The sequence below is a fragment of the Polyodon spathula genome, chromosome 3, assembly GCF_017654505.1.
Source record: "Polyodon spathula isolate WHYD16114869_AA chromosome 3, ASM1765450v1, whole genome shotgun sequence".
NCBI classification, from domain to species: Eukaryota; Metazoa; Chordata; class Actinopteri; order Acipenseriformes; family Polyodontidae; genus Polyodon; species Polyodon spathula.
The window spans coordinates 94,560,681-94,576,160 of record NC_054536.1 but is presented as its reverse complement, the minus strand read 5'-3'; the positions used below and the strand labels follow the sequence as shown (position 1 = coordinate 94,576,160).

The 15,480-nt window shown below is 38.7% G+C and overlaps 1 pseudogene; it reads left to right on the top strand.

The window, feature by feature from the left end:
• Nucleotides 1-15,480, top strand: part of LOC121309646 — a 53,008-nt pseudogene that overhangs the window by 27,498 nt on the left and 10,030 nt on the right.

Below are 15,480 nucleotides of genomic sequence, written 5' to 3'. Positions count from 1 at the left end.
TCTGGACAAAACATGTCATAGCTCCCCCGGTGAGTGCCATTTGGAACAAGAAGTAATGGGGATAAAATTATGTAGCCTTTTAACTGCTTCATATGCTTTGTCAATGGCTATTGCTGTGCAGGTTGCTCCTAGCTGCTCATACCATTGAGTTGCTGGGGATGTTGGTAGATGACAGTTGCCCTAAAAATGGTTAGAGTATCAAGCTCATAATATGTTTTGCACTATGTGGAACCATTCTTAATCCTGTTGCAGCTGAATTTGGCATGCCCCACTTATCTCCTACAAGGATGCAAACCTATTCTGTAATATTTCAGAAAAAGAGCTGCTTTAAAAAAAATACCCACATTGTGAGTGTGCATAACTTACCCTTGGATGTCCTATACCATTTTGAACAGTATCTTTTTTTTTTTTTTTTTGCTAACGTTACAAATATTGCAGGGTTTTTTTTTTTTTTTTGTGTTGATTTTTATATTCCACTTGTGTCTTCCATGCTATGTTAATATAACAAGGGACATTGTTTCCCATTTGTCATTTGTAAGAAATGTCAAATGGTTGGCAAGCGTAAACTATATATTAGTGATATAATGAAGAGTAAAGGCTCTGCTCAGATACAGTCATCACTGTGTGAAGTTCAGTACTCAGATGTGTAGTTTTACCTGTGTCTGTTTTATCCTCAGTGAAAAGATGGGCCCATGTGATGTTGTATACTGCAGAAAGCTGTAGTATTGTACGAGTAACTACTGTGACTCAGTAATATCTAGACTTCTATACAGTATACCTTCCCTTTGTAGGAGTTGGAACTATAGCTTAGGAGAGAAAAAAAATACTGCTACCTAAAAATATACAGAGCAGCAAAAGAAACTTATCACTATTATAACACATTTATTTTCGAGAAATAAAAAAGGTATATAAATGATGGGCATTGACGAAATGTCTTTGGTTTCTTTTTAATCACTCGATCATTCATCCTTGACCATGAGAGACTGTGACTGAAGCACATGCAGTTACTCACCTAATTAGTGAGACAGTTGATTGGACACAGTGATTTCACCTGTTGAATTTGTTGAAAAAGTGATATACCACGTCTGTCAAGAGAGCAGTGCCTTCGTGGAATCGGCATGTTATATACATTACATAATGTGGCTCGGCGCCTTGGCTGCTCACAGCCAGCAATTTCAAACCTGGCAAGACGGTATAACCAGACACACTCTGTCAATGACAGGCCACGAACTGGGAGACCAAGAGTCACAACACCTTCCCAAGATCAACAGATCATTTTGTAGCATCTCCGTGATGTCAGTTGTTAATCAGCACAATAAAAAGTCGCTGCACCCGCTCTAAAACAGATTTTGTCATTTTTCGATCACATCTAGTGTATTTTATTCAAATATAAGTGATAAGTTTCTTTTGAAACTCAGTATACTTTAGATTTTTGAAATCACTCTAACTTTTCTTAGAGTGATTTAAAAAATCAATGTAATGCCTACAGACTTTTAAAAAAGTCAAGTATGTGCTACACTAAGCATATTTATACCCAACTCTACTGACTTAAGCAATTTTCATGAATGAAGTTTAGTGGTTCTCCCTCACTGCCACATTAATGAGTCATAGACCAACACAAGACTGTAGACTTTATCTGAAGGATTTATAGCCACAAAAATGTTTCCATCAGAGAAAAAAAGGCCCTTTCAGATCAAGGGCATTGAAGAAACCACACACCCATATTGATACACTATAATTTAATCCTTTCGTCGGACCATGAGGAAAATTGGTTTCACTTCTGGTGGTTATACACCAGTTTCCACTTCAGGGCTGCCTACATTTATGATGTATGACTGGATGTTATATTTATTTTGGCTCTACTGTATGAAAGTACTAAGTAGTTTCAGACTTCAGTTTCTTAGCTTTTTAGGGGGTTTGCCGTTACTCAAATATGTTATTATGTCTGTGTTGGCTGCTCATCAACTGTAGTTGCCTGCCATACACAAATGTGGGCTCGATCGACAAACGTTTCTTAGTAGTTCACTTGGTGGTGCTGGCTGTTGCTTCTATAAAGACACTGTGGCTGATCTGGACTATGTGATATCTATGACACGCAACTAGAACTGAAGAGCAACTCCTGAACTTGGGTGAAATACCCTTAACCCAGACTTATCAAAATAAAAAAAGAAACATTTGATTGATTGCAGTAAGAATCAATCAAACCTAAACATGCAAGTGTGGCAGTGTAAAGGACCCTGACCCCCAACTTGCTCCATACTATTCACACATGCAGCACTGTGGAGTGCTGATTTCTGTGGCTTTTCCCTATGTCTCACTTGATAAGCTTTTGGGGCTTATTTTGCTTAGCAAGCACTTGGGCCTGATGCAGAGTTCCTGGCATGAGGTTAATGTCCTGTGCTAAAATCACAAGGATTGGCTCTTCAGGAGACTTCATTGGTTAGTTGTTAAATTTGCACAGGCAACACTAGTTACTCAATAAGGACTAACTAGATGGACAGATTAGTTGTATAAAAGCCCTGTGAGAGAGAAACCCAAAGGGTAAGTGTTGTGAAAAAGCTGTAAGAGAGAAATATAAAGGGGAAGTGTTCTGGGGAAGCTGTGGGAGCTGTACAGGAGTCAGCCTAGTTAACTGAAAAGGGGCAATGCTTACTGTACTTGGTTGTTATTACAGTGCTCAACCTTTATAATGCTATAGTGGGGAGCCATAGTTACAAAATCGTGCTATTTGTGTTCTACCTTATAACAGTATAAAATGGCTGCTGTAATGGCATTATGGAGCAAATGGGAGCCACAACCCTACCGTGTTATAACCGATTCTGCACTATAATGGGGAGCGTTGTAATGGGTGAGCACTGTATTTTCATTTGTGGTTCCTCCTGTTCTACAACCAAGAAAACAGTACAATAGCACAATTATTATTTCTGTACTTTTTGGGGTTTTTTGTGTTTCCCTGGCCCCAATGCTTAAGGTACAGGGAATATAGTAGAGATGTGCTTTTGGTAAATTTTTCTGAATTTTTAACCCTTTGTGGTCCTATGTCAGACCAGGTCCGACATTACAATTTCCCCTTTCCAGTCCGATGTCGGACCCTGTCTGACATTATCAAAAAGACGTACGTCTCTAGTCGACCCTCACAATTCTCTGTGTAAAAAAGTGCCTCCTATTTTCTGTTCTGAATGCCCCTTTGTCTAATCTCCATTTGTGACCCCTGGTCCTTGTTTCTTTTTTCAGGCTGAAAAAGTCCCTTGGGTCGACACTGTCAATACCTTTTAGAATTTTAAATGCTTGAATCAGGTTGCCGTGTAGTCTTCTTTGTTCTAGACTGAATAGATTCCATTCTTTTAGCCTGTCTGCATATGACATGCCATTTAAACAAGGAATAATTCTGGTCGCTCTTCTTTGCCTCTTTCTAGAGCAGCAATATCCTTTTTGTAGTGAGGTGACCAGAACTGAACACAATATTCAAGATGAGGTCTTACTAATGCATTGTACAGTTTTAACATTACGTCCCTTGATTTAAATGCAACACTTTTCACAATATATCTGAGCATCTTGTTGGCCTTTTTTTATAGCTTCCCCACATTGTCTAGATGAAGACATTTTTGAGTCAACAAAAACTCCTAGGTCTTTTTCAAAGATTCCTTGTTCAATTTCAGTATCTCCCATATGATATTTATAATGCATATTTTTATTGCCTGCGTACAGTAACGTACACTTTTCTCTATTAGATGTCATTTGCCATGTGTATGCCCTGTTCTGAATCTTGTCTAGATCATTTTGAATGACGTTTGCTGCTGCAATAGTGTTTGCCACTCCTCCAATTTTTGTGTCATCTGCAAATTTAACAAGTTTGCTTACTGTACCAGAATCTAAGTCATTAATGTAGATTAGGAATAGCAAAGGACCTAATACTGATCCATGTGGTGCTCCAGTGGTTACCTCGTTCCATTTTGAGGCTTCTCCTCTAATCAGTACTTTCTGTTTTCTACATGTTAACCACTCCCTCATTCATGTGCATGCATTTCCTTGAATCCCGATTTGCCCTGTGTGTGAGAAGTCCTTTCCAGAGGATCAGCTTATTAAATCACATCTCAAAACCAGCCGTCCAGGTAAGAGTCACGCACTCTGTAGCACCTGAGAATAAGGGGCAGCTACTGTTTATTTTACAAGACTAGCTGGTAAAGTGCAGAGGAGAAATTTGGTGTTATGAGGAAGTTGTATAGCAGTTCCACATACAGTCTAGATATCTCTGGGAGTAAACCACACGTCAGTAATTTCATCACCTGTAAATTCAGTGAACGTTTTTCAAAATTGCATGGTTTTAAAAATCTTGTTGCACACTTTAGCTTGTATTTATTGGCACGATAACTGCAAAACCTTTTTTTTTTACTCCGGATGGTATTCATTTTAAGGTTATTTTCTTGTCATCTGAGTGGTAGGTCTTGCTTGTATAAAAAAAAAAATATATATATGCGTTACAAATTCTCAATAGAGACTAAAATAGGGCAGCAGCTTCACACTTTGCCAAAAAAAAAATTAAAACCTTGCAATCGATACATTGCGAGTTTCCAAAAGATTCAAATTCTCTTATTCTTGTTTCCACCTTTTCCATTATTTCTTTTGGCCCTGGAAAAAAAAACTGCTCTGGCCAGGTCTATTTAGGTTAGAAAAAGAGCAAGGGCAGAATAATAGGATTCATTTGAAAAGGTGTGATTACCTTGATCACAGGGCATGCTCTGATTGTGAACTTATCCATCTGAGTTTCCTGTTCAGTCTCAAGCCTTGCCAAAAAGAGAATTATATTTTTGTTCTGTACGTGACTGAGGATAGCAAAGCTTTATTTGGGCTCACACTGCCAACAGCACCCAACTCTATCTTTCTCTCGAATCAGGGGCTCGTTTCATGAAAGCGATCTGCGAGGAATCGCTCTCGCAGTGAGGTCGCAAGTGAAATTTGGTGTTTCACGAAGGCATCACAGATCATTCTGGGGCTGCAATCTCGCAAGTTTTCTACTGAAATCTGCGAGTGCTTGAAAGCAACCGCAAGTGCCTTTTTTCATTGCAAAAACCATAGTTAGCATAATGAAAAAAGGACACATTTGCAATGTCGTTGATTTTACTTGTTCGTCATCGTTACGGCAGTAAGAGTACAAGGGAGAGGGTGTTTAGGGATCAACAACTTTTTCCTTATCATATATATATATATATATATATATATATATATATATATATATATATATATGCTATTTTACAGAGCTTATTATTTTTCATTTTTCCGCGTATAGTATAATATAGCAGAATATTTACTTACTCAAACATCTATGACATTCTATCCTCTGTGAAACTGTCTTGTGCTTTGACTGCTTACATCCAGTCCCCCTTGAACTCCTTCAACTACCACTTTGCCGATAACTTCCAAAACCATATTTTCTTCTTCTATCAGATCTTTTGGCTGCCCTCCTCCTCCTGTCTTTCTCAACTCCCTTCTTCTTTTAGCCTCCTTCAGCTTTGTCTGGCTAGCGAGGTCTGTCCATTTTCTCCTCACATCACTTACGCTTCTCTGTTGTTCTCCAACAGCATTAACTTTGTCAGTGATCGTTTGCCACAATCTTTTCTTGTCTTCATTGGTTAAATTGGTAGTAAGCTTACCAAAAAAGTTTGATTTTGTCTCACCATTTCAATTAAAACTTCAATCTCGTCCTTCGAAAAGTTGCTCTTCCTTGTTACGCCGGCCATGTTTGCTAGCGTTAACACTGACTTTCTAGCCAGTTACGCTTCTTTAAAACTGCTTTACGACAGTTCACCGATCGCAGGGAAAGCAGTCGCTTGCGACCGCGTTGCGAGCTGCTTCTTGAAACACTTGCATTGCAGTCCTGTGCGCTCTAGCGAGCAGGTCACACAGTCAAACAGTGTCAGGAGAATGAATTTATATTGTTATTGTTACTCAGATAATAGACTGCTGATGCACATGATCGTGAAGAATTGTGTTTGTTATTGCTTGGGTTGATTTAGCTGTGGTTTTTTGCATATATGCAACCATGAAGTTATACAAATAAACTACCGTTCAAGCAGTCTAATTTGTAGAACAGTCAGGAGCTGTAAAAGCAAGCTGGTTTAATCCTTCAGACATTGGTTTCTGCCTATTGATTTAAAAAAAAAAAAAAACTAAGTTGAGAGGAGGCGATTTGGCTGTTTAGTGCTCACCTGGTAATTGCAGCTGATTGATCAGACAGACTTTGTGAAGTCAGTTTTTTTAATGACAATTTTAAAGGAAGAGGCCAGGGAGAAAGAAAGCGGGGTTCTATAAAGGTTGGCTGCTGTGACAAACAAACAGTAACAGCAAGTGCATCTCTTCCCAGAAGTGTCAGTGAACGCAATCTCAGAAATCCTTGGGAGGAGAGTGCAGCTGAAAGGGCTGATTGGGAAGTGTGCCCCCAAGTGTCCTTACTGTGGTTGCTTTTTAATGAGGAATTGATCAGACCTGCATCGGCACATCTGGGCTCATGAAGGTAGGGTGTGTCTAAAAGAAAGTCTTCATTTGAACGGTGGCTTTGTTATACAGCCCACATAGCGGACAGAATTAAAATGCGCTCCTTTAGTATTCTCTTTGTACCACACACAGCTATTTAGCTACCAGACAGGAAAAGACAAAGGTAAATTCATGGGTAAGCAATGTGATTAAGTGAAGCTGCAGCAGTTTTAGACTTATTAAAACACTTGTCAGGCTGAAGCAGTTCCTTGATGAAATACTGAACTCCACACATTCAGCTCATTGTTCATTCTAATTATACAGTGTTGTTTGTTTATGTTTTCTTTAAGCAACCTGTGATCTATGCTATTAATATAATATGAAAGCAGATCTAAAAACAGCCTTTGATTAGGCTTTGAGTACCAATCTTTTGGAAACAGCATGTCAAACAGTGCATGTGAAGCTCTTTATCTTTAAAACATATGTAAAACCCCAGGGGTTTTATACTACTGTAGTATTTGGTTCTCCCCCACACATCCGCTCCAGACATCAGCTTTTTCACTTTTCTAAAGACCGCAATCAGATGAAAAGGTGTTGTTGTTTTACCTCACCTAGGCCAGGTAGATTCTTCACTTGATCAAAATGGCTTCATAAAAAAATCCTCATCACCATTTGAGGAAATCTCTTTAAAAATACAAAGCGTCTGATATCAGTACAGACTCATGATATGTAAATATCCACCTTTTTTTAATTTTTTTTTTTTTTACAAATATAACAATAGAACCAACTGCACAAGGAAATCAAACTAACAAGCCTTGTTAGTGTATATATACAGTATATATAATATATATTAGGGCTACAAAGGTTCGACCTTCAAAGGTTCGGAATACATTACCGAAGGAAGCTTCGAAGCTTCGGTGGGTCTCATCTGCATAATTTATTGGTGATGTCACCATACTACCTGTTTATATTTGATTGAAAATTATTATTGTATTACCTATTATTTTACAGGTAATCCATATTAATAGAAAAAAACATTCACATTTAGTTTAAAAATGTGTTATATAGAAAAGTAATAATGTTTTTATAATTTAAATCAAAATAAAAATGCACATTTATTTACATATAATTGAGTCAGCTTGCGATGTATACAGTAAGCTTGCATTGCACCAGCACCAACTGTAGAGGACAAAGCTTTATTTAACACTCACCACTTCAAGCAGGTTATCAGTCACATGTTACTACTACTAAAAATATTAACACACGCTACAACGCTTAGCTGTCGAGACGGCCAGTGAAGAAATGAAAGGTTTGCCTCTGGATAACACGAGCTGGAACGGAGAGGGGCAGAGGGGACTCAGTTTTTTAAATTAAAATGATTAGTCTTAGAGTATATTTTGTATGTTTCAAACATATTCTACACAGCACTTCCCTTACACTGTCTTTTTCACAAGGTATTCGGTTTTCATTTTACTGAAGCAGTACAGTCTAGAGATACGAGCCACTGCTGTGGATACTTAATAACCTGCTCCACACACTGCAGAGGCATCCTGGAGAGCTGCTACATAACGATTTGGTAGCGGATTTTAATAATAACTTTTGTTTGCGTAACATGCATTATACAAACCAAAAGATCGCATTTTACATGTGAATGACATTTACTGTGTGATTTTATAGTATTCACATGGACACACAGTGTACCTGTGTCGGGATATATATATAATATATATATATATATATAGATATATATATATATCTATAGTATTATATATATATATATAACACTTATTTGGATATATAATAATATATCTGATATACACTATTTTGAGCCCCATTTGTTCTAAATGAGAGATATGTGACACTTTCACAAAATGGAAGTCCCAGTTTGACTACAGGTACTAAAATGGTTGCCCACTAAAAACTGCAATACCCAGAATCCTGATCAGGTAACCAAGGCATGAGTCAGCACACCTGCATGTGATCAAAGGTATTGACCAGCCCTATAAAAAAGAGCAAGCTCATAGCACCATGGTGAGAGGGGAGTAGAAGGTGTTTTGGTGCTAAGGCTTGAAAGCGTGATATGTCTTGATTTTTTGGATTATGTTGCTGTGTATGACCCTGGACTGTTTGGATAACCCTGTTGGCTGTTTTAACCCTGTTTTGGATGATTACCTGATTGTTTATGAACGTTGTCATGATCGTACTAAGCTACTAATGACTTAAATGGAAACTTTGACTACACAATGTCTATATCGTACAACTTTGATCGAAGTTAACTACACAGATAACACAACGAGGCGCGATTTTGAATTGATTTCATGCTTCAGTACGCAAAGAAGGAGCCACGGTGTCACTATATATATATATATATATATAATATATATATATATATATATATATATATATATATATATATTTATATATATATATAATTTATAATACCTATACAAGAAATAAAAAACATTTGCGCTTCTAATGAACAAACACTGTCAACACTATTAAAGAAGACTAAGAGGGGGGCCTCCTCTGTAACATGGTGTCTAACTCCTTAATGACATCTATCCTTTTTGCCTCTGGTAAACGATAGGGTCGCACTCTTACCCTAACCCTTACCCCTAGGGGAGTGACAATGTATGGCCAGTGTATTATTTGTTGAATTACAAATAATGTTTACACAGTTTTTAAAACAAACTTTTTTTTATTCAAAGCTGTAGTGGGTAAACTGAACACTGTTACATGAATAGGAGGTTAAATATCATCAAAACTTGCAAAGAAAATGTACAAAATGAAATTTACTGGTTGCATAAGTATTCAGCCCCTTATGTCAGTACTTGGTAGAAGCACCTTTTGCAGCAATTACTCCTCTGAGTCTTTTTGGATAGGTCTCTACTAGCTTTGCACAGTAAGATGGTGAAATCATGACAATCTTCAAGTCTCGCCATAAATTTTCGATTGGATTCAAGTCAGGACTTTGACTGGGCCACTCCACAACATTAATTCTCTTCTTGTTCAACCACTCCAGTTTGGCTTTGGCTTTGTGCTTCGGGTCATTGTCCTGCTGAAATGTGAATTTCCTCCCCAGTTTCAGAGTCTTGGCTGACTCAAACAGTTTTTCCTCAAGATTTCGCCTGTACTTTGCACCATCCATTCTCACCTCTATCCTGACAAGCTTCCCAGTCCCTGCTGAAGAGAAGCATCCACATGCTTGATAGTTGGGATGGTGTTGACTAGGTGATGTGCAGTGTTGGGCTTGCGTCAGATGGAACGCTTGGAATTTAGACCAAAAAGATCAATTCAATTCAATTGAAAATATTTTTCCACATGTCTGCAGTATCATCTACATGCATTTTCGCAAACTCCATACGTGCTTTAAGATGAGGCTTTTTGAGTAGGCTTCTTTCTTGCCACCGGTCCATGCAGGCCAGTTTTGTGTAGGACCGGCTTATTGTTGATGTGTGAACACTGACTCCCATCTCAGACACAGAACTTTGCAGATCTCTCAAAGTTATTGTTGGCTTCGGAGTGACACCCCAAACCAGTTTATTGCTTATCTGGCTGCTCAGTCTGGGAGGCCGACCTGATCTGGATAGTGTCTGGGTGGTATGATGCATCTTCCACTTCTTAATGATGGACTTCACTGTGCTGAGAGGGATAATCATCGCCTTTGAAATTTTCTTGTACCCTTCTCCTGCTCTGTGCCTCTACCACTTTATCCCTGACTTGTTTCGAAAGCTCCTTGGTCTTCATGGTTGCTTTGTTGGATCACTATGTGAGTTGCAGCTTGAAAGTCTTTATATACCTGATAGAAATTATCTACAATTTAAGCCACTTTAACATCTCGAAAAGCTCTGCAAATGTCTGTGATATTGTTTGAGCTCTGGATGCAGAAGCAGCTATCTCCTTGGATATCCAAACACTTGGATATTATTTTGTACCCTTTCCCTAATCTATGCATTTGTATTACTTTATCTCTAACTTCTGTAGAATGCTCTTTGGTCTTCATTTTCCTTCAGATTCACAGCCTTACCAATGATCCTTCAACAATGGTGTTTTTATCCAGAAAATGTGCAGCAACTTTAATGGTTCACAGATGGAGGCCAATGGTAAGGTAATTGTGTCCTCGTTTGGGCAATTTCTTTCATCGGTGCAAACTGGGAGCTTCCACAGCACAGGGGTTGAATACTTATGCAAGCAAGATATTTCAGTTTTTTATTTTTCTTAAAAATATTCCCCAACATAAAACCAATGTCACCTTACAATAATTGATTTGGAGTTTAAGTGTTTTAAAATAAAATATCGAACAGAACGAAATTTCAGTGTACCATTTATAATTCAGTCTGAATACTTTTGCAAGGCACTGTGTGTATATATATATATAGATTATATATATAATGTATGTATGTAGACATTTAGCTTTTTTGCAGGTGTGAAGCCCTTCAAGTGCTCGCTCTGCGATTACTCACTGCGAGTGATATAATCTCAAGGCCCACATGAACCAGCACAGCACTGAGAAACCACACCTGTGTGATGTGTGAGGGAAGAAATTTAAATTCAGGAGCTCCTTGAAGAGCCACAAACTGCAGCATGCATCTGATGGTGAGTAAAGAGAATGGAGAGGCAGGGGGCTTTCAGCCATAGTCAGGAGAGCTTTAGAAGGAATGGGTACCATGCACAGGTCTATTCATACATGAAAAACTAAACAAAACAAAACAGAAAGCAGTCGTAATGGATTTTCTTGCAAAGACGCAGAGGTGAAAAGGTGTCAGCTTCAGATATTGGGGTGGTGTTCTTTTTTAGACGCTTGGTTATCAGGTCATAGGGAACCAGTCATGTTGGAGGCAGTCCAACTCTGTGGACAATGGAATACCTCAGAAATCACAGAACTCTCCTCCTCCCTCAGAATTCCAGTCGCCACATTCTGCAGCTACATTATCATCATAACTATCATAAAGACTGCCAAAGTGACCTGAAATATATAGCTTAATTGTGCGCTCCTAGTTTTGTTAAATTAACAGATGTTTTGTCTCCTTCAAAAAGTAGGAGTTCATTTGAAACTGGAGTTGAGGCTTTTAAAATGTGGCCCAATAAGAAGTCTCATGTGATGTGTTTTTGTTTGACAGTTTCTAATGATTTTACTGATAAAAAGGCTTGATATGTTAAATTGGAAGCACTTAACCCATACATTGTTTGATATGATTATGTTTACTTGATTTCCATTTTTATAAGCCATTACTAATACAAATACAAAACTCTCAGATACTCCACAGAATACTCTGCAGATATCTACATCAAATGTCTGCAGCAGTTTGCGTATTTTCCTGCAGATTTGGACAGCTTCTGGTCATGCACTGTCATGAATGTAGATGCTGCTGGCCAGTTCCGGTTTTTACATTAACGTTTCAGATGTGCTGCAATCCAGATGTGGCTGATGTCTTTTTTTTTAGATAACTGCATGGTCTTGTACATAGAAGGGGAAAGTGTGCCAATCCTAAACTCTACAGAAAACACAAACTCAAGATATTGCTGTGCTTCCTATTACTAATGAGACCAGGGACTGGGAGGCACTGCCTCACACATTGTGGAATAATCAGATGAGGTCATAAAGGCCAAAGCATTGCAATCATTCACAAAGCAATTCCCTGCTATCCTGGGGGAGTGTACTATAAAGGAACAGAGCCGGAATTCATCATTAAAGGAGCATACTGGGTAGGCAGGCCACCTGTCTTTAGGGAGGCCAATTCTAAATGGTCACCGCAGGGATTATGAGGTGCCTTCATGTTGCCGTTGATCATGCTGCTGAAGACAGGCACGACTCTTGCTGTAAGTTATTTAGTGCTGAAAGGTTACTGTCTGTGTTGATGTTATTACTGTAAGCAGGGTGTCAGGGCAGCTCCTGTGAACACTGCATTACCCGAGAGGGCTGTTCTGTATCGGCATTCCAGATTAATAGAAACATCGCTGCATGTCCTCTCTGTCATTGAAAAAGACCAACAGGGTTTTCATTGTTTCAAAACAGATTGCGTTTGTCTACAGTGTAGATTCATTCAATAAATACAGTGCCTCTTCTAGACTTTGGATACTGTTATTTCCTTGTTCTATGGCGGGATTCAATCAATATAAATCCTATTGTGAAGTTACTTGATGCTGAAAGAGTTAAGTAAAGGGAATCAGTTTGATTGATCCCAGCACCTTTGAAAAATGCTACAATTACACACATTTTAAAAAGGTGAAATAAAGGATAGGTTGCAAGAAAAGAGACCCTCCCCCCTTCCTTGTCTGAAATACAGTAATAGCTGTTTGCAACAACATAACAGAACTAATCAAATATGTCCTGCCACTCTGAGGCTTTCTGGTGTCACCAGAAGTGTTAAAACTGCAGTTTGAGTCGAGGGTGTCACTGTTTTCATTGTGTTATTTATTCTTTTTTATTTTTATTTTTTTTTTAACTTGGAGACATTGAAAATTTAATGTTATTGATTTTTGTATACTTTTTTTATTGAATAATTAGTTTGGAAGTCAATCTCACAAACTTTGTGGACCATATGCAACATTTTCTCAGGAAAAATAGATTTGAAAATAAATCACTGTATACATCACTGTTATTAAAAGCAATAAGCTTTAAGCTATACCAGGGATAACAGATTATTCTAGTTTTATATAACAATAATCAATTACCATGCAACTGTTATTGGGACACTGTGACATAATCAGAGATTCCAGGTGCACATGTTCAACCTCTTTCAACAACATGAACCCAAAGCAAGTCTGCAAACTGGACAGTACAGGAAGGACATGCCAATGCAATCGGTACCCTCTGAGATGCACTGCAGATGAAATGCATTGTAGTGAAGTGGCTGTTCCAGGGAAGTTCTGAACTCCTAAGTGCAATGATAAAGACCAGGGTAGAATACACAGGGTTCTTATTCTGATACAGTCTACTGTGATAAAGGCCAGGGTAGAATGTGCAGGGTTCTTATTCTGATACAGTCTACTGTGATAAAGGCCAGGGTAGAATGTGCAGGGTTCTTATTCTGATACAGTCTACTGTGATAAAGGCCAGGGTAGAATGTGCAGGGTTCTTATTCTGATACATTCTACTGTGATAAAGGCCAGGGTAGAATGTGCAGGGTTCTTATTCTGATACATGCTACTGTGATAAAGGCCAGGGTAGAATGTGCAGGGTTCTTATTCTGATACAGTCTACTGTGATAAAGGCCTCAATATTGTTTTCAATCTTATGTAAGGAAATGGGTTCAGAACACGAGTCGCTGCTTTTGCATATAGCAGTCCAGTGGCTATCTCGAGGAAAAATCCTGATGTGTTTGTTTGAACTGAGAGATGAACTGCTTGTTCCTTCTTGACACTGGGTCACTTCATGCAGAACACCTGACTGATTCCAAATGGCTATCAAACTTAGCAGACATTTCTGAAAAACTAAATGTGCTGAATGTCTCATTTCAGGGTCCCAACACCAACATTCTGTCATTAAGTGATAAAACCGATGGCTTCTTGAAACTTGACCGCTGGAAGGAACGACTGGAAAGTGGTAATGTGGAAATGTTTAGAGGAAAACAAACTTGAAAGTTGAACTAGTGAAAACAATAATCACTAATCATGTCACAGGCCTCGGTACCCACTTGAAGAAACACTTTGAGGATTTAACTCTTGATAAGTATGACTTGATTCGACAACCCTTTGCAACTGCCTCTACCAGCAGTCTCATCTGAGGCAGATGAAGCCCTCCTGGACTATGAAGTGACCGATTACTGAAGACACTATTTGCTTCCACCCCACTGAGTGAGTCATGGCTGTCAGTTGCTGGGAAGTATCCTGTATTATCTAAAGCTGCAATGAACGTTTTAATTCCTTTTACCTCTACCTACTTGTGCGAAACAGCTTAATGTTTTCAAGTTTTCATAGAAAAGCTGAAAGGAGGTGTGATCTAATAGGTTTGAGAACGGCTGATTTAGAGGACAGATCTCAAACCCCAGTGCACTAAAGCGGCTATTTTGAACGAGCTTTGTGACAGAAATAAAGTTATAAATGTAAAAAGTTGTCGGCATGTTTACAATGAAAAAATAAATACAGACATGTTATTTAAACAGCTGCAACAACACCTGGTGAGCTATAATGCAATTTCTTTCGGAACCCACTACTTACTCTTTAAATGGGGGTGGACTGTATTTCACTTCACTTACACCCAGTTCCCTTTCAGGTACGAAGTGTAACCATTACCTAATGGGTGTTTACCTCCTAAAGACCCTGAAACCTGAATAGATATAACAAAGCTGCGTGCTAGTGCCTGTGACGCAGTCATGCCCACCCCCAAGGGCATAAGAAGACTGCACGCACAGATACCAGCATCATATTAACTTTGAGGACTGAACCTGATGGGAGAGTCATAGACAGAACAGACGTGAAGCTGGCACCTCGAGTCGCTTCGCTCCAGCTGCAGTTAAAAATTAAGTTTTGTTTTTGTAAACAATATTATTATTTTGTGAACTGTAATTGTATTATCACTGTTTTCTGTGAGAATTTTTTTTTCTCTTGTGTGACTTTTCTGTCTTTTTTACAGAAACTGAGGTTCGCCCGTCGCCGCAGATTGCTTGCAATCTCTCCTGCTGTATCTCGCTGGCGTCTTGGTGACTTCTTGCAGCTCCATTACGAAGGCTGTTAGGGCTCTATCAGCAGCAGGGTGGTTCAAATCAGGTCGTCCGGTCGCCTAATGCAACCTTCAATTTTAATATGGCCAGTAAATTTTACCATAAAGTTGCCACATTGGCAACTAAGCATTTAAAATATATACAACAGAACTTCGGTTCTGTAATAAAGGCTTTCTGCTTAACTTTCAGAATCTGTTCTGCTGTGTTGATCTTGCGGAGCCAATCCTTTCGTGGAACCAGCCGCCTTTTCCTGTTTCCATAGTAACGCAAACCAGCAAGTCAAGTTAGGGTAGAATAGCATAAATTATCATTCCGAATTCATTCTGTGTTATCTGCAGTTTGGAGG